Below are 19,244 nucleotides of genomic sequence, written 5' to 3' on the forward strand. Positions count from 1 at the left end.
GTAAGCGATAGTTAGCTCCTCTCATTATATGACCGAAGTATTGAACCTTTCTCATTTTTATGATGTTGATCAATTCTCGCTCTTTGTGCATTGTCTCCAGCACACGTTCGTTGGATATGTGTGCTGTCCACGGAATTCTGAGTCCGGTAACACCACAACTCGAACACTTCTAATTTGTTAAGATTCTTCATTTTACACACTAAAGTATACAGAAAACTGGAAATGGACATCAATGATACCCAGTTTGGATTCCGAAATGGACTCGGAACAAGAGAGACGTTGTTTGCACTGAACGTTATGGCTCAAAGATGTCTTGACATAAATCAAGATGCATTCATGTGTTTCATAGATTATAACAAGCCCTTTGATAAAGTGCGGCATGATCATCTAATCAGACTTCTGGCAGAAAAGAATTTAGATAAACGAGACATCCGACTAATAGCAAATATGTACTACAATCAGAAAGCAGTAAAGAGAGTAGAGAATAATACCACTGAAGAAATTAAAATAAAGAGAGGTGTGAGACAAGGGTGTATACTGTCACCAACCCTGTTTAATCTCTATTCCGAAGACGTAATGAATAGAACACTCTCTGAGCAATCCATAGTTATTAAAATAAATGGTGTTAGATTAAACAATCTGAGATTTGCCGACCACACCGTTCTGATCGCAGAAACACTTGAAGAGCTACAGACATTGGTGAATAAGATAGCAGACTGCAGCGAAGAATATGGACTATCCTTGAACATAAAGCAAACTAAATTTATGGTAATATCGAAATCAACACGAAATGTCCAAAATCTATATTTACACAATGAAATTATCGATCGAGTTAGCAAATACAAATATTTAGGCACTTTTGTAAATGAAGATAACGATAGCTCAGCAGAAATCAAAATAAGAATAGAAAAAGCCAGATCCATATTCACTAAAATGAAGAGAGTGTTCTGTGGAAGAGATTTGAGCCTTGAAATGAAACTTCGCCTGATGAGATGTTACGTACTTTCTGTGCTGTTCTACGGAATAGAGTCATGGACGCCGAAAAAGGTTGATATCAAAAATTGGAGGCATTTGAACTGTGGATGTATCGCAGAATCTTGAGAATATCATGGACGGAGAGAGTCACAAACGTCCAGGTCTTGAGAAGAATGAATAAAGGAAAGGAAGTAATATTTACGATCAAAAAACGAAAACTGCAATATTTGGGACACATTACAAGAGGCGAAAGATATGAACTGCTTCGAATAATTATGCAGGGGAAGATAGAAGGAAAAATATCCATAGGAAGAAGACGAAACTCCTGGCAAAAGAATCTACGGGAATGGTATAGCTGTAGCAACAACGAATTATTTGGGTCAGCAGTTTCGAAAATACGTATAGCCCTGATGATCGCGAACCTTCGGAACGAAGATGGCACTTGAAGAAGAAGAAATAGATTCTAAAAGATTTCTGTCCACGGAATTCTTAGTCCGGTAACACCACAACTCGAACACTTCTAATTTGTTAAGATTCTTCATTTTTGTTGTTCAGGTTTCACATCCATAGAACAAAACGGACCAGTCGTAGTACTTCAATACCTTTAGACGTGTGGTCAATGACATACTTTTACTGTACAATACAGAACGCCAGCTTATAAAGGGTTTTCGTGTAAGTTCTACTCTGGTCGAAATTTCCTAATAACTTTCAACTCTGCAGTCAATCCAGCAGTCAATCAAGGCTAATTGTATACAGGGTGTCCCAGACTAATTTACCCACGCTATATCTCTTAAACGAATAGAGATTTTCGAATGGGACAAAAAGTGATCTATTCTACTTGTAATACACTTTAATTAAGCGTAGAACAAAATCATCCCCTAAATATTCATCCCTTAGTTACAACCCCTAACTTTAATTTTTTTAATAGCACCCTGTATATTTTTTTATAGTTTTGGATGTGGTCTTCTATCGTCTATTCAACACATTTCTTGAAAATAAAATCGGTTTGTAAATAACCAAGAAAATATCAGTTTAGTTTTTTTGTTAATTATGTGTCCCAGACTAAATTATCCAGGCTATATTTCTTAAACGAATAGAGATTTTCGAATGGGACAAAAACTGATCTATTATAATTACATTTGTAATACACTTTAATATGGCGTAGAAAAAAATTATCCCCTAAATATTCATCCCTTAGTTACAACCCCTAACTTTATTTTTTTTTAAATAGCACCCTGAAGTTAGGGATGAATATTTAGGGAATGATTTTTTTCTATGCCATATGAAAGTGTATTACAAATGGAATAGATCAGTTTTTTGTCTTATTCGAAAATCTCTATTCGTTTAAGAAATATAGCCTGGATAAATTAGTCTGGGACACACAATTAACAAAAATAAACTGATAGTTTCTTCGTTATTTACAAACCGATTTTATTTTCAAAAAATGTGCTGAATAGACTATAAAAGACCACATCCAAAATTATAAAAAATATACAGGGTGCTATTAAAAAAATTAAAGTTAGGGGTTGTAACTAAGGGATGAATATTTAGGGGATGATTTTTTTGTAGGCCATATTAAAGTGTATTACAAGTAGAATATATCACTTTTTGTCCCATTCGAAAATCTCTATTCGTTTAAGAGATATAGCGTGGGTAAGTTAGTCTGGGACACCCTGTATATTTAGCTATACTGAACAAAGTTTATGGTTATTAGTAAACAGGCAGCCGTAAATAATAATAACTATAACGTAACAATCGGTAATGACTCAATTGAACGAGTAAGTAATCTTGTATATCTGGGTACTCATATTAATGAAAGCTGGAACCCTAGTACAGAAATAAAAAGTAGAATTGCCAAAGCAAGAACAAGTCTTATGAAATTTAAGAAAATCCTGTGCAGTCATGATCTAAATTTGGAACTTCGCATAAGAATGGTCCGATGTTATATATTCCCAGTACTACTTTACGGGGTCGAAGCATGGACACTGACAGAATCGCTTTTAAAAAACCTAGAAGCATTTGAAATGTGGGTCTACCGCCGTATCCTGAAGATCAGTTGGGTAGAAAGAGTCACAAACGAAAGGGTTTTGCAACGTTTAAATAAAAGTTGCGAAGTAGTGAACACGGTTAAAAGGCGCAAATTGGAATACTTTGGTCATATAATGCGTCACCCAGAAAAATATGACATACTTCACCTTGTCATGCAAGGTAAAATAATGGGAAAAAGAAGTGTGGGCCGCCGTACAACTTCTTGGCTTAAAAACCTACGCCAATGGTTTGGGAAAACTAGCACTGAACTATTTCGTGCGGCTGTAAATAAGACAATGATTGTTAATATGCTGGGCAACATGAGAGCCAACGATCGACAAGCGGTCTTGGCACCTTAAGAAGAAGAAGAAGCTATACTAAACAGATACGAAACGAATACGTTCGATAACGAAGCGAAGGGTCAAAAATCGAGGCCCTGGTATCTAAAGCGTTCCACCGTTTCCAGGATTTTGTTATATAATTTTAGTACCGAGTCATCGATATTAATTTTTCCGACCACCATACATTTTGTTTTCTTTGCGTTGATTGTTAAGCCCTTTGCAGTACGTTCCTTGTTTACAGCGTTCAACAGAGTTTGAAGGTTTTCTAGACTATCTGCCATTATGGCGGTGCCATCTGCGTATCTGATGCTATTAATAATTTCACCACCGATTTTAACTCCTTCCCGACGATTATTTAACGCATTCTCACAAATTGGTTCGATGTAGGCATTGAACAATATCGGTGGCATAACACACGGACTTTATTGAAGTTAATAATGATGAGAAGAAAAAATGGGGTAAATAATTTTCAATTGCAATTGGGTGTTTAGTTTTTATCATTTAAAGAGTGGCAATAATCCATAACTTATTATTAATTGAATTTTACAAATAAACGGCAGATATCGTGCACAGTTATTTTGATTATATTTTGCCCAACTACTTTTGCTCTCAGAGCATCTTCAGGGGTATTTCGTCAAAGGCATTTGGTGAATTAGATGAACTATGAATTCAAGCTTGTGGAAGCTATTGGGCGATGTTAGGAATAAGCTTTAATTCCGACAATACCATATCTACAGTTTACAGTGGCGGATCTAGACAATTGACTTACTGAAACTGCAAAAAAGACAAACTTATATGCATTAAGTTCCCTTAATTTTCCTAGTCTTTCTTTATTGGGTTGAATTTCTCTGTCTGTGGTTTAAGTTTCATGTCAGCTAATATATTTTTATAGTTCAACAATTTCTTTCTTTAATTTTGGATCGTGTTGGGGGGGGGATCTTTCCCTTTTCCCTCCCCGTGGATCCGCCACTGACAGTTTTCCCTTGCAAAACAACATATTTTGCACTTTAACTATTTCCGAAGTGGAAATTGAAACATCAAAATAAAGATATTTTATACTAAGATTGTGGTTTATTCCATATAAAGATAGTAAATTAAATTGGAAATATACCTCTCATACTTTCATAGTTTCTATCTTTTGTGGAAACTTTTAAAGTTTTTAGCTTTGTAGAAAAACTATGGTTTAAGTTCTTTGGTATAGCCAGAATTAACGTAATACACACAAAAATTAGGATCGGTATACTTTTTTCAGATATTTTGTCTCAGCTTATTATATTCGTTCTTTTAGATCAGTAAATGATGGTGAAATACGGCGCTACCGTGAAATTTTCCTTGTCACTATCGAATTACATGAAAATTTGGATTTAGGTTCTTCTTACCATCAACTTCACTTTTGGCCTTGAGCCGCCCTTAGATGGATTTACTTGGGGTGTGAACATCCCAGGAGAAAAAACATCCGTCAAAAATAAGTCCGGAAATAGATAAACTGACTAATTCTAAACAGCTTTTGTTCTATACAGTCTTTTCACTATAGTCAAGTACAAGTCAATATGGTGTACTCCACGAATATACGACTGTTTTGGATTATCGCGACAACGAATAGGTATTTTAGTGTGCAACATAAGAAGTACGAAAGTATTTTGCTCTAATAATTACTCCAATAAACAACAATATAATTTGCAATTTACTTTCGTTCTTTATATTTTGCACAGTAAAATATTCGTTGTCGCGTTAGTCCAAAAGGGTCGTATATTCATGAAATGGGATATAATATATACTTTTAGATATTTATTTATTTATTTACTGGCGAGTGAAAATATTCATTTCTCAACAAAAGAAATCCCGTTTTTAGACAATTTTTCGTAAATACCTCAAAAAATAAGTATTTTTTCGATAAAAATATTTTTAACAAAAAACGTAGCTTATAAAAAAAAGAATGTGTGTATACTTTGTACGCACGTAAGAAGTTATACTTCTATTATATGATTTCTTAAAAATAAATATACTTTAAACAGTTTGTTTTAATTTTTTTTAAACACCAAACTTATTTTGTGATTACCGCTTTCAAAAAAATAAAAAAAAGTATAGGATTGCACTGGATTCGAACTCACGACCTCTCGATCTCTGGCCGAATTATTCGAGGCATTGAAGCACAAAAAAAGGCCTTACTCTCGATTTTTGGCGCAGTAAGACGGATTTTAATGCAGTTTGGTGCGTTGGATTCGTGAGAATGTCAGGAAATTTTGTGAACTATTGTAATGAATAAGAAATCTGAAATTGCATTTGTGCATAAGAAAAATTCATTTCAAAAGTGCATTTTGAAATATGCAATTATTATAAATTTGCAACCCGGTGAATAGTTGGGCAACATCCCGATTAATTATTTTAATTATTTTTAATTATTTTTAATTATTTTTAATTATTTTTAATTATTTTTAATTATTTTTAATTATTTTTAATCACTTATAAGTCCATATAATAATAGTCTAAGATGTCAATAACCATTAATAATAAACAAAAAAAATTTCCTTATGTGGGAATCGAACCAAGTACTAACAGGTCCGTAGCTAAATACACATAACGCTAATCTACGCAGACACTTGCTAGACAACGGCGATATTAGGTATACACAAAACAAATTGGTAAGTAAAAATTGTAAAGAAAATTATAGACAAGGCGGAAACGGCGGGTTCGTTGGGAAAAATATTCCCATGAGATATTTTTGCATAATCACATTTGTGAGACATCCCAGAATAAGGTTCAAGAAGTCGCCCACGTGAAAAGTGGGCCAATTTTTTTTTAACAATTTTTTTTAATCAAATTGCAAAAATCAATGTTTTTGGACCGGACTAATTTTTTTTAGGTTTTTTTGGACCATTCTCGATAAAAAAGGTATCTTATAATTTTTCTACAAAGTTGATCTTTTTCGAGTTATAAACAATTTAAAACTTGAAAATCGCGAAAATGGCCATTTTTAAGACTTAATAACTAAGATGCACAATTGGAATGCTAGACTCTCTCGCACTCAGAATTTACAACGGCCGCACACGTGCATGGCGCTTATTATTGTTACTTAAAAATAACAGCTTAGTAATAAAATAATGACAAAAATTTCTTCAGGACCTTGTAGGGAGGGCTTTAAACTTTGATTTAGTCATATATTGACTTTCATAATAATAACTTTTAACCGAGTTATTAAGCCTTGAAAATCGCCATTTTTCGTTTTTTTCAATTTTAAATTGCTTATAAGTCGAAAACGATCAACTTTAGAGAAAAATTATAAGAGACCTTTTTTGTCTAGAATATTCCAAAAAATAAAAGAAAAAATTGTTCGGGCCAAAAATATTGATACTTGCAATTTGATTAAAAAAAATTGTTAAAAAAAAATTGGCCCACTTTTCACGTGGGCGACTTCTTGAACCTTATTCTGGGATATATCACGAATGTGATTATGTAAAAAAATCTCATGGGAATATTTTCCCCTTCGAACCCGCCGTTTTCGCCTTGTGTATTACTACATACTTAAATGTATTATAAAAATTAATATATTCCTAAATTTTAGAAGAAACATTCGTAAATAGGTATTAATAATATCTATTAATGTTACTAAATGAAATACAAATATTTTGACGTTTCACAATTTGACAATTCACTTTTAACTGCAGTGCCTTAAAATTTTTAAAGCACCGGTGCTTTAAAGTAGCATGTTTAACGCTCCTATCTTCTTCTTCATGTGCCATCTCCTCTAAGAAGGTTGGCAACCATCACGGCAATTCGCACTTTCGATACCGCTGCTCTAAAGAGATCAGCAGAAGTGCAATTAAACCAAGCTCTCAAATTGTTTAACCAGGAGATGCGTCTTCTTCCGCGACTCCTTCTACCCTGTATTCTTCCTTGCATTATCAATTGTAACACGCTCCTATGGAGTGCTATAAATTGCATTTTTAACACGTTTGTAGAAAAATATATTTAAAAACACTAATATATTCTTTCCACACCTTTTCTGGACTGATAAATACATAAATTGAAACATTTAGTAACGAACTCCATACTGCCTGTGTGCGCAGATTACTAAAATTTCACCCTCTAAGAAATCGCGCCTAAAGAAGTATAACTTCAAAAAGGCAGTATAACTATTAATTAACCTATGTTTGTTGTTTCTCTTCCCACAAATTTTAAAACGCAACAACCATACATAACCAAACCGTCAACCGTCCACACCACAGCTGTGCTACAGCTGCCATATTGGATAATTTTTGACATGTCATTTGAACATCCAATCAGAACAAAGTTATAATGCGCATGCGCTTGGATCGTAGGTTTTAACATATAAAAATTCACCCTCATATCGCGCGTAAAGAAGTATAACTTCAAAAACAAAAATAATAGTGTATGGGTGAAGTCTGTAAAATCAGTAGAAGCAGAGTTGTAGTTCATGAAAAGTAGGTTATTTCAAATGTCAAATTACAATTTCTATATTTCAGCGTGAAATGATCAAAAAATGAAGCGTTTTTCGGCAAAAACTCATCAAAACTTTTTTAAAGTGTTTAGAAAAAGCTTTATTTTAGTTTCCATAAAATTCTCTAGCATCAAAACTAATTCTGTTCAAAATAAAGTTGGTCAATTTTTTTTGGTTAAAAAGTCGTACAAATTACCCTCTAATTAGGATCAGAATTTAAATTAATCGATACCGCTTCACAGTTTACTTTACATAATACATAAGAATTGTTTATGTTTTACGTTTTACTGGTTCAAAGCTTATTTTTGAAAGAGTTGTAGTTGAAAGGACTTGAACAAGTCTGTAATCACGGGGGTATACAAATTTTGAACAATCATATTAAACCAATTTTTAACTTACAGAAAACAGAAAAATACAAAATATTTAGAAAAGCAAAACGTACATACATTTTTTTACTCTCCAACTAATACATTTTTTATTTTATTATTTATTATTATTTATTACTTCAAAACCAATTTTTTTCAAAAATAAGCACTTTGAACGGTGGAAGTTACAGATCATAATAATACTTAAATAAAGTAAATTGTAAAGCGACAAATAAAGGTGGTGATTTTCACGATTTTTTTTTAGCAAAAAAAGAGACTAACTTTATTTTGAGCGTAACTTGCTTAGTTTTAATGCTAAAAACTTTTATGAAAGACAAAAATAAAGCTTTCTTAAAACTTTTCAAAAAAGTTTTCATGAGTTTTCGCCAGAAAGTGCTTTGTTTTTTAGTTATTTCAAGTTGAAATAATCGATTTGAAATAAAGAACCTATTTTTCATGAGGTTCACTCTGCTTATATAGCCTTCGCTGGGTTGACTGACTTCATACATACTCCATTTTTTCGTTTTTTTAAAGCTACATTTTTTATAAGAACATTTTTTTTCCATAGAATACTTATTTTAAGAATTCTTTTAAAAATGAACATAATGTAAAAAGGAACATTTTTACTCGCAAATAACTCAAAAAGTATTGACTTTTGTCTATACTTTAGTCTGTAGTGAAAAAACTTTATAGAGAAAACATATCGATTTCCGGACTTATTTTGAACCTATGTTGTTTTATCCCCAAGTAAAAGCAACCATCGGCAAACTCCAAAAGGGAAGTGGAGGGTAAGAGGTAACTAAGTTCAAATTTTCATGTAATTCGTTGGTGACACGGAAAATTAAAGGGTATCGCCGTATTTCAAGTTCATTGACAGACCTATTATATTCTGCCAAAGAACCATAAACTATACAGGGTGTAACAAAAATACAGGTCATAAATTAAATCACATATTCTGGGACCAAAAATAGTTCGAATGAACCTAACTTACCTTAGTACAAATATGCACATAAAAAAGTTATAGCCATTTGAAGTTACAAAATGAAAATGGAATTTTTTCGAATATATCGAAAACTGTTAGAGATTTTTTATTGAAAATGGATATGTGGCATTCTTATGGCAGAAGCATCTTAAAGAAAAATTATAGTGAAATTTGTGCTTCCCATAAAGATTGTATGGGGGTTTTGTTCCCTTAAACCCCCCAAACTTTTCTGTACGTTCCAATTAAATTATTATTGTGGTACCATTAGTTAAATTCAATATTTTTAAAACTTTTTTGGCTCTTAGTATTTTTTCGAAAAGACATTTTTTATCGAGTTGTGGCTTCTTTTTTAATGTTTACATAAAATTTTTATGGGGGTTTTGTTCCTTAAAACCCCCCAAATGTTTGTGTACGCTTCAATTAAACTATTACTGGGATACCATTAATTAAACAAAATGTTTTTAAAACTTTTTTGCCTCTTTGTATTTTTTCGAGAAGGCAACTTTTATCGAGATATGGCTTCTTTTTTAATACGGTTCAAAATATACCTAAAAATGTAAATCATACATAAATTTTCATATTATTACCAAGTCTCCATAATCGTACTTAACCATATACAAATATGTGGTGGATTTGACAAATATTGTATGACAAAAAGTACTAAGAGCCAAAACAGTTTTAAAAATATTGTGTTTAAGTAATGGTACTACAATAATAATTTAATTGGAACGTACACAAAAGTTTGGGGGGGGGGGGGGGGGTGTTTAAAGGAACTAAACCCCCATAAAATTTTTATAGGCTGTCCAAATTTCACTATAATTTTTTGTTAAGATGCTACTGTCATAAGAATGCCATATGTCCATTTTAAATAAAAAATCTTTAATAGTTTTCGATATATTGGAAAAAATCGGTTTTCATTTTGTAACTTCAAAGGGTTGTAACTTTTTTTATATGCACATTTGTACTAAGGTAAGTTAGGTTCAATCAAACTATTTTTGGTCCCAGAATATGCGATTAAATTTATGACCTGCATTTTCGTTACACTCTGTATTTATGGACTCTTGTTTTATTTATACTCAGACAATTATAAATAAACTGATCCTGGATTTTTGTGTGTAGGACGTGAAGATGTGGAAAAATTTACCCAAATGATTTGGGCCACAACCACTCACATCGGCTGCGCACGTGCAAAATCGGATGATGGCAAATATTACTTAGCCTGCAATTATGGACCGAAAGGCAATCATCATTCGAAAACGGTATTCGACAGAGGAACTCCAGCAACCAAATGTGGATTATTCGGAAAACCAAATCCTTTCTACCCTGCATTATGTGGAGTCATTGACCAATCAATGTTAGGAGTGGGACGTGGAGGAAGCGGAGGCAACCAAACAGATGATGTAACAAACTCGACTAATGTTGCACCAATAATTGCTGGAATCAAGGATTTGTCCAACATTGGTGTTCCTCCAGTTCTAGCAGGTGAAACCAAAACTACTGAAAAAGATGATAGCGGTGGAGCAATAGGAGGTGTGGGATTTGGTGGCTTTGGGTTTGGTGGTTTACCACCAGGTGTTCCTGGCGCCCCTGGAGCGCCACAAGGACCCCAAAATAATAACAACAACGAAAAGAAGAAAACTAAGAAACCAGATAAAACCACTGTCACAGCTTCTACGACAAATACAACAATCATGAATAGCACAACTCCGTTAAACACTACAGTTACTACTCCTCTTACAACTAATACTACTCCAGTAACGACAACAAGATTAACGACAGTAAAACCTATAGCTTTACCTACTGTAGAGCTACCAAAACCTAAGAAGCCTACGAGAAGGCTTTCTAGAGGATCTGTCGGTCCGGGTATTAGTACGAAGTGGTACATTTTGTTCTGTTTCGTGTTTCTGATGATAGGCTTCTGGTTTTTCATGTGCAGACGTTCTACACAGTAGTATACCTAAACATATCTTTCAACGTTTGTTTGTACTTCATGTGGTTGTGAAAAAATTTGACAATAGTACAGACTGATGATGACGATTGATGGAATTAGAAAAAAAAACAAGCAAATCTGAATAAAACGCATGAAGCAAGTAAGCGATAAGAATCAAATAGACTTTAAAACGTAGATGAATATTCGGAAAGATTTTACAATATTTAAACCGTGAATATTGCTTCATTACTACACTTATATACTAAATTTACATTCAAGTTGCAGTAGAAATAAACAAACCAAGACACGTTAAATGCGGTACACGACAATTATTAGACCGAAATCATTAGACCGAAAGCAGTAGACCAAACTCATTGGACCGAAACCTCACTAGAACGAACAGCATTAGACCGAAATGGTACATGAATTAAAAAATATTGCAGTAAATTATGTTAAGATTTTGTATACCTGTCTTTTTGTTTATTGTGTTTTTTTTGTGTTATTTTATATACATGTTATAGTCAAAACCCGAATTTCAGGCACTCCTAGGTTTGACTAGGCAATCCTCAGGTCTGACTGACGGTCTTAGTCAAAGCCCGAAATAAATTACAGTTTCGGCCTTTGACTAGTCAAACCTAGGAGAGACTAAGTTGGTCAGGCAAAGGTCGAAATTTAGTTTTATGAAATCGGGGTTTGACTAGTCAAACCCCGATCAGCTATTAAAATGTCGCAATTTGTTAGATTAGGTTTAATAAAACGTCATTTTTTAATTTTAATATTTATTATTTTTATATTGTAGTAATTTAAAAAAATAGTGTTTATTCTCATAAGTTGAGGCATTATGACATTTAGAGTTGCACAATACGTTAGACCTTTTACACTTACGTAATTTGAAAGAACATTTCTTATTGCAGTAGCATTTTATAAATCCTTGTCCTCCAAATTTAGAATTTTTTGTAGGTACTAATTTCTCTTAGAGACAGAGACAGCTTAACGTCTGGAACATCTTCGAAATTAGGAAATTGCTCTTTGCATTCTCTTATTTGATTTCTTGAAAAAAGTGTGTTTATTGTTGCGTATTTCGTACCAACTCTATATAAACCATCAATTGGTTGGTCAACTCAAAATATTTCGAGCATCTTCTTTGGCTCTATCAAAGCTGGGGATAGGTGTTGTTACAGTTTTTCCGATCGAAATTGAAGGACATTTTTTTTTACTTAATTTTTCATAGCATTAGCCTGGGCATGAAGACCTTCAATCGCATTTCCTTTATTTATTTTAATCTTTTCTGTCTGTGCACAATACATGTTCGAACGCGTGCCAAGGAGATGCTGGAAATATTTTGGGTATCATACAAGATAAAACAGTAATTGACGGTTTATATAGAGTTGGTACGAAATACGGAACAATACAATAAACACACATTTTTTAAGAAATCAAATAAGAGAATGCAAAGACAATTTTCATAATTTCGAAGTTGTTCCAGACGTTAAGCTGTCTCTAAGAGAAATTAGTACAAAAGATTCTAAATTTGGAGAACAAGGATTTATAAAATCCCACTGCAATAAGAAGTGCTCTTTAAAACCATGTAAGCGTAAAAGGTCTAACGTATTGTGCAACTCTTAATGCCATAATGCCTCAACATGTGAGAATAAACACTAATTGTTTTATTTTAATTACGACAATATAAAAATAATAAACCTTCCAATTAAAAATTACGTTCTATTAAACCTAATCTAACAAATTACGATATTTTAATAGATGATCGGGGTTTGACTAGTCAAACCCCTATTTCATAAAATTAAATTTCGACCTTTGCCCGGCCAACGTAGTCTCTCCTAGGTTTGACTAGTCAAAGGCCGAAACTGTAGTTTATTTCAGACTTTGACTAAGACCGTCAGTCAAACCTGAGGATTGCCTAGTCAAACCTAGGAGTGCCTGAAATTCGGGCTTTGACTATAACATATAGACTGTGTACAGTACAGTACTGTACTGTACAGTCTGATATGAAATAATTTTCATCCGTTAAACAAATTAGTGAAGGTAAAAATAAATTAAGGGTAGAGTGACGTTAACACCATTTTAACTACAGTAGAACCCCGCAAATCCGAACCCCGCAAATCCGAACTTTCGGCAAATCCGAACCAACGGAAAGTGAAAAAATTTTTAAAAATTCAAAATAAAAATTTAAAAACATGTTTATTATATGTACAGAGAACCAGAAAATTTAACAATGTAAAATTAATAGGAATTTGGACATGTGAAATTTATTAAAAATAAATACACGTAGTACATACTTATAAAAACTTAAACACAATCAATAAAGGAATGTGCATAATACACATTTCCCATAGTATACTATGAACGAAAACATTGAAAAAGATAAGAAACATGAGAAACATAGTGTAATCAATATCCAGATTACAAATTAAATGAATCATTTACATAACCGAATTCCCATGTCCCGTGACTAAACAAAACTACTGGCGTTAGCGATTTAATATTTCAGTGATCTAAATATTTTTCAGCTTTAGAATATTGGAGGCATAAACGTGCGGATAAAGTTTCATAAAGGGATCGGTGGCAGTTCAAATCTTTTAAAAATCATCTTCGTTAGCTTCTTAGGCTAACTTTCGGATAATCCGAACTTTTCGGAATCCGAACAGGCTGTCCCCCCAATTAGTTCGGATTTGCGGGGTTCTACTGTATTTCTAATAACCATCCAAATAACATTTAGTTGTAATTACATTTGTCTTATCTCTTTGACTGTGACAAGTAAAAATAAATTAAGGGTAAATTTTATTTGCTTCTAATTTGAATTTAATGATTATGACAACAATCATTATGGATAAAGGGTGAAAGGAGGTTGGTGTTACCCTTGCTCAGATTACAATCCTGTTTGAGCAGCCTGTATTATGTATCTAATGCTTTTCTGTCTCCTGATTTTCGGTCTCCTACTGTTCGGTCTAGTGAGGTTTCGGTAAAGTGCTTTTCGGTCGAATGAGTTCGGTCTACTGCTTTCGGTCTAATGATTTCGGTCTCTTTACAGTAAACCGTTAAATGCTACTAGGAGCACTCCCGAATCATAATAATTTACAATGTATAAACTCTGGAAATCATTATTTGGGATTTACAATGTATATACATTGTAAATTATGCTTCAGAAGTGCACCTAGTAGCATTTAACATGTTTTGGTTTGTTTATTTCTACTGCATATTGATTGTAAATTTAGTATAGGTACGACCATTCCATTAACAAGAGGTAGCAAAGTGCAGGGTGAAAACTGTAAGTTTCTTTTATAAAAGTTCGCAAAATTAATACAATATTCTATATTATATAGGGTGTTTCACTAGGAAACGAAAAAACTTGTTTAATAGAGGTCACTGAGGCAGTTCCAGATATACTACATTTATTAACCCCCTGATTTTTATAACCAACTTACAGGGCGCTTTATCGATTAAACTAAGTTTATAAGTGCGCTTCAGTTTTATGCGCAGACAATTCAATGAGATTAAAATGCAGGTATTATTAACTTTTAATGGATAAATTTAAAACACTTATTTAAAAAATAATCAATACTTATGTACTACATTGGCACGACCCACTTACTAATCACAGTATTTATTCGTAATATAAAGTAATTGTATTCGTGAAACATCACCCTGTATATTGAAATTTTCGAAATCCGTTTGTACATTTGAAAAGAACAAAAAAGTTTAATGGTTCGCTTTAATCTCTTGCCCGGACAATTTAATGACATTCATTTTGAAATTATTTGAAATTTTTGTTAGAGTTCTCAGACTGCTTAAAAATTTCGACATCATTTCAAAATTAAAGTCATTAGATTGTCTGCGCAAAAAATGGAAACGAATCACACTTAGTTTTTTATGCTCTTTTCAAATGTGCAAACGGATATTGAAAATTTCAATCTATAGAATGTTGTGTCACAATTAATTTATATTTCTTTTGTTAATCCGGACCTGGATTCTTTTTGTAATTAGTAAGTGGGTAGTTTCAATGTAGTATATAAGTATTGATTATTTTTTAAATGAGTATAATATATTCATTAACTTTAATAATTTGTTATTATAAGTTAATAACACCTGCTTTTGAATTTCAGAGTTCTTAAAAATTTCAATATAATTTCAAAATTGAAAAGGCATTCAATTGTCTGGCCAACAAATTTAAGCGAACCATTAAACTTAGTTTGTGGGGCTCTTTTCAAATAAGCAAACCGATTTTGAAAAATATACAAGGTGCTTCTAAAGTTATGGATTCAGGAAGAAAAGGGCAAAATCGATAAGACACCCTACCCTGTACTCGTAACTCGGTTATAAAAATCGAGGGACATTGAATGTAGTGCATCTATAGAACCGCCTTAGTGGCCTCTATTAACCATTAAGTATTTCGGTTTCCCAGTGAAACACCCTGTATGATATAATATAAAATAATAAAAGAAATTATTTGAAAGAGTTTGTATTGATTAAATTAACTCTGCTAGAATTAGCGTAATAATAACTTATGCACACTAATTAGATTAACTGAATATTTATCTACTTATTTCTAAAATTTTACAAAGTCAAAATATACAATGCTCCCCAAAATTAGTGGAACATTTTTTGAAGAGCTAAAGTTTTTTTTAGAAAGATGGTTATAGTAATAATTTCAAGCAGTATTAATATACATATTTTAGGTGATCTAGTATCAAAACGTCGCGAGTTGTCGTGAATGATTTCCATCGTCATCATACTCATTAGCATCTTAGCAGATATGTTCATCATCATCATTGAGCTTCAGCAGCTCAGATAGTTTGATTAATGATATTTCTCCACTGGTTGCGGCCATCTGTGAATGTACTATCTCAGTAAACTGTTTGTTGAGAAACTTTTCCGTAATGTCTGCCCATCGCTTTGGAGATCTTTTGCGTTAGCGTTGACTCCGAGGTCTTCCTTGGACCACCAACCGCTTCATTTTGTGATCGCTTCGATGGACAAGATCAAACAACTTTTAAAATTCTAGAGTAAACAGTTCTAGAGAGACGTTGATTGGGTTCACTTTCATCTAGTGCGGCGAACCGTCCATGGAATTCGAAGCAGTCGTCTCTATGTCCACATTTAGCGTCTATGCATCGTATATGTCAGCGTTTCCCAACTGGTGGGTCGCGACCCAATAGTGGGTCGTGGGCGGCTTTCAGGTGGGTCGCGGCGTGGCTCTTGCAGTAAATGAGTAGAGTACAGAACGGTTTTCTCCCACTCGCTCCTTACTCGGATCCAAACACTGGGTTTTTGTTCTTAGTCTGACTGTATTTGTCCGAGTAATAACATAGTGGCTTGATACTCTTTCAAGCATTATTTTCGTTTAAAAGTAGTGAAGTCTTCACTACTTTTTATACTATTTAACGATGGAAAACTGGCTGAAAAGTGGGTCTTGTATTAAGAGAAAACTGCGATCTACTGGCCAAGGTGATCTTATTCGTCCATCTTCTACCAATGACGCTAAAGTCGCTCCAGTATTTTTAAATGTTAAGAGAGGAAAGGCAATGTTACGAAAATATTGTCCTGAATACCTTCAATACGGTTTCACCTTCATAGGTACGGAAGAAGAACCTATACCCCTATTCCTTAAACTTTGTTCCGAAACCTTGGCTAAACCTTTCGAAAGTATGAAGCCTTCAAAACTTAATCTCAACCACATTTCAACTAAACATTAGAAACCTGAATAAACCTTTGATGTTTTTTTCAAGGAACTGATTTCAACTCGGTCGGTATTGATGACAAAGTTAATTTGTTTTGCTTAGTAATGTTAAGTTTCAATGGATCAGTTGAAGAAGACATATTATTTTGCTTCACACTAAGACATTTTCGATTCCTTGGACAATTTTATTCACGAAAATGGAACTAGTTGGTCCAAATGTGTCGGGCTTACAACCGATGGAGGTGAGGAATGGGTCGCAAATATGAAAAAACAGCAGAAGGTGGGTCGCCAGACATAAAAGGTTGGGCACCACTGGCATATCTGATTATTTGACTTTCCTTGCCTCGCATGTATAGTAAAATATAGAAGAGAAAAGAGTTGAAACGAGTCTCTGTTTAACAAATTAGAAGTATTCGAATGGTGGTGCCCTCGACGGATCCTAAAAATAACTTGGGTCTCGCATACTGTAAATGAAGATATTCTTAAAATGATCCGAACGTCTGCTCATAAATATCGTAAAGAGGAGAAAACTTCGCCTTCATAGTAAAGAGGAGATAGAAGATAGAAGACTTCGCCTTATAATACAAAGAAAAGTGGAGGGAAAGATATGGATTGGTTGAAAGAAACTTTCCTGGCTGCGTAATATTAGACAATGGTGTGGTTCCACACTAGAGGAATTATTTAAAGCAGCAGCTGAACGCAACGTCTGAATACGGACACGGTACCTAGAAGAAATAATATTTGACCGTTTATAACAATTATATCCAGAAGTCTTGTCTAGCTAGTACCTACCTAAACCAAATTGAAAAGAAAAAATATGGAATTTATTTCTTCAGTTTGAGTTAAATACTCACTGGATGCCATTAAAAATCATTTTTAATAAATGTATGCTGAAGAGTCCAAAAGGTGATAGTTTCTAAAAAGAGTGTTCCACCAATTTTGTATAGCATTGCACGTAAAATTAAACGTTTAGTTGGGTATTTTTAGGTATTTCCTAGTTAATGATAAGTGTTATCTTTGTCAACCAGTCTTATAAACTGTCGGATCTCCGACTAAGTTTAACCACGGTTTTTATCACTAATGCCTTTGGGAGTACTGAAAAATGAAATCAAGTAGAGTAAAATATATGAAAATTGTGGGGTCTTGTAGGGAATTTTTCTAGATAAATTAAATTTCCTTTTGTTAAGAAAATTGCACATTCTAAGGCGATTTCCTCCCTTATGCTATTTTACGAATCGATAGAGAAGTGTAGATTCTATTTTTAAAAATATTAGCATAAGGGCTACTGGTGACCTAAATATGTAATGCTAATAGGTCAGTGTCCGTAATTTTCTCGTTCATGCCACTTGAAAGTTTGTTAGTTTTTATTATAAGGAACATTCAAAAAGGTATAACGGCAGGTCGGGTCGTGAAAAAGAAAAAATGTTAGCTTTTAGAAGTTGGGGAAAAATAGAAAAATTTGATTTTCAGAAAAATACATCCGAGTTCAACTCTAATTTTCTTTTTTTGCTTATCTCAAATATATTACACTTTCAGTACACAAAAACTCATAAGCTATAAAATCGTGGTTGAACTTGGTATTGAAATCCGACGGACTATTACAATGCTATTACGACAAAACTTTATAGTCAATTTACCAGCGGTATTTGCTCCAAATTTTAAAGAACCACTTGGGTTGACATGAAATTTGGCGTACGCATAGCTAACATATCAAAGAAAAAAGGAGTATTGTGCCGATGTATGCTTTTGCCCTGGGGGTGAGTTCCACCTTTTCTTGTGGGTGAAAAAACATAAGTTCAAATTAAGTGCAGAAATCGATAAACTGTGTATATCTGAGACCTTTAGACCCAGTAAAAGCAGACTTGTAGCTAATGAAATAGAAGTTCGTATTCGTCAAATTCCAAATCGAAGATTTCAACGTGAAATAACCAAAAAATAAAGGAACTTTTGGAGAAAACCCAATACAACATTTTTACAGTGTATAAAAAAGGCTTTATTTTTGTTATTTAAAAAGGTTTCTAGCATCAAAAGTAAGAAAGTTACACTTAAAATAAAGTTGGTTCCTTTTTTTGGGTAAAAACTCTTGAAAATCACAACTTGCTTACTTTTGATGCCAGAAACTTTTTTCAAAAACAAAAATAAAGCTTTTTTAAACGTTTTAAAAAAGTTGAAATGAGTTTTCCCAAAAAGCGCTTCAGTGTTTTATTGTTTCATGTTGAAAAATTTGATTTGGAATTTGACGAGTATGATTTTATTTTTTCCTAGCTAAAACTCTTGTTTCTACTGGGTCGGGAGACCTCATGCGTACACCATTTACGTACTTTTTGAGTTATTTGCAAAAAACCGTCTGAAAACGTGGTTATTTTTGTTGAAAAATGAACATATTCACTCGCAAATGACTCGAAAAGTGTTGGCTTACTAAAAAAACTCCATATAATAAAATTAGCTTAGAACTAGTCAGTTTATCCA

General features: G+C 33.3%; 1 protein-coding gene across 1 annotated transcript in view; it reads left to right on the forward strand.

Moving 5' to 3' along the window:
- LOC126891785 (venom allergen 5-like) overlaps positions 1-19,244 on the forward strand; it is a 52,697-nt gene that overhangs the window by 8,533 nt on the left and 24,920 nt on the right. The gene's annotated exons all lie outside the window — the stretch shown is intronic.

Source organism: Diabrotica virgifera, chromosome 9 (assembly GCF_917563875.1).
Source record: "Diabrotica virgifera virgifera chromosome 9, PGI_DIABVI_V3a".
Taxonomy (NCBI): Eukaryota; Metazoa; Arthropoda; class Insecta; order Coleoptera; family Chrysomelidae; genus Diabrotica; species Diabrotica virgifera.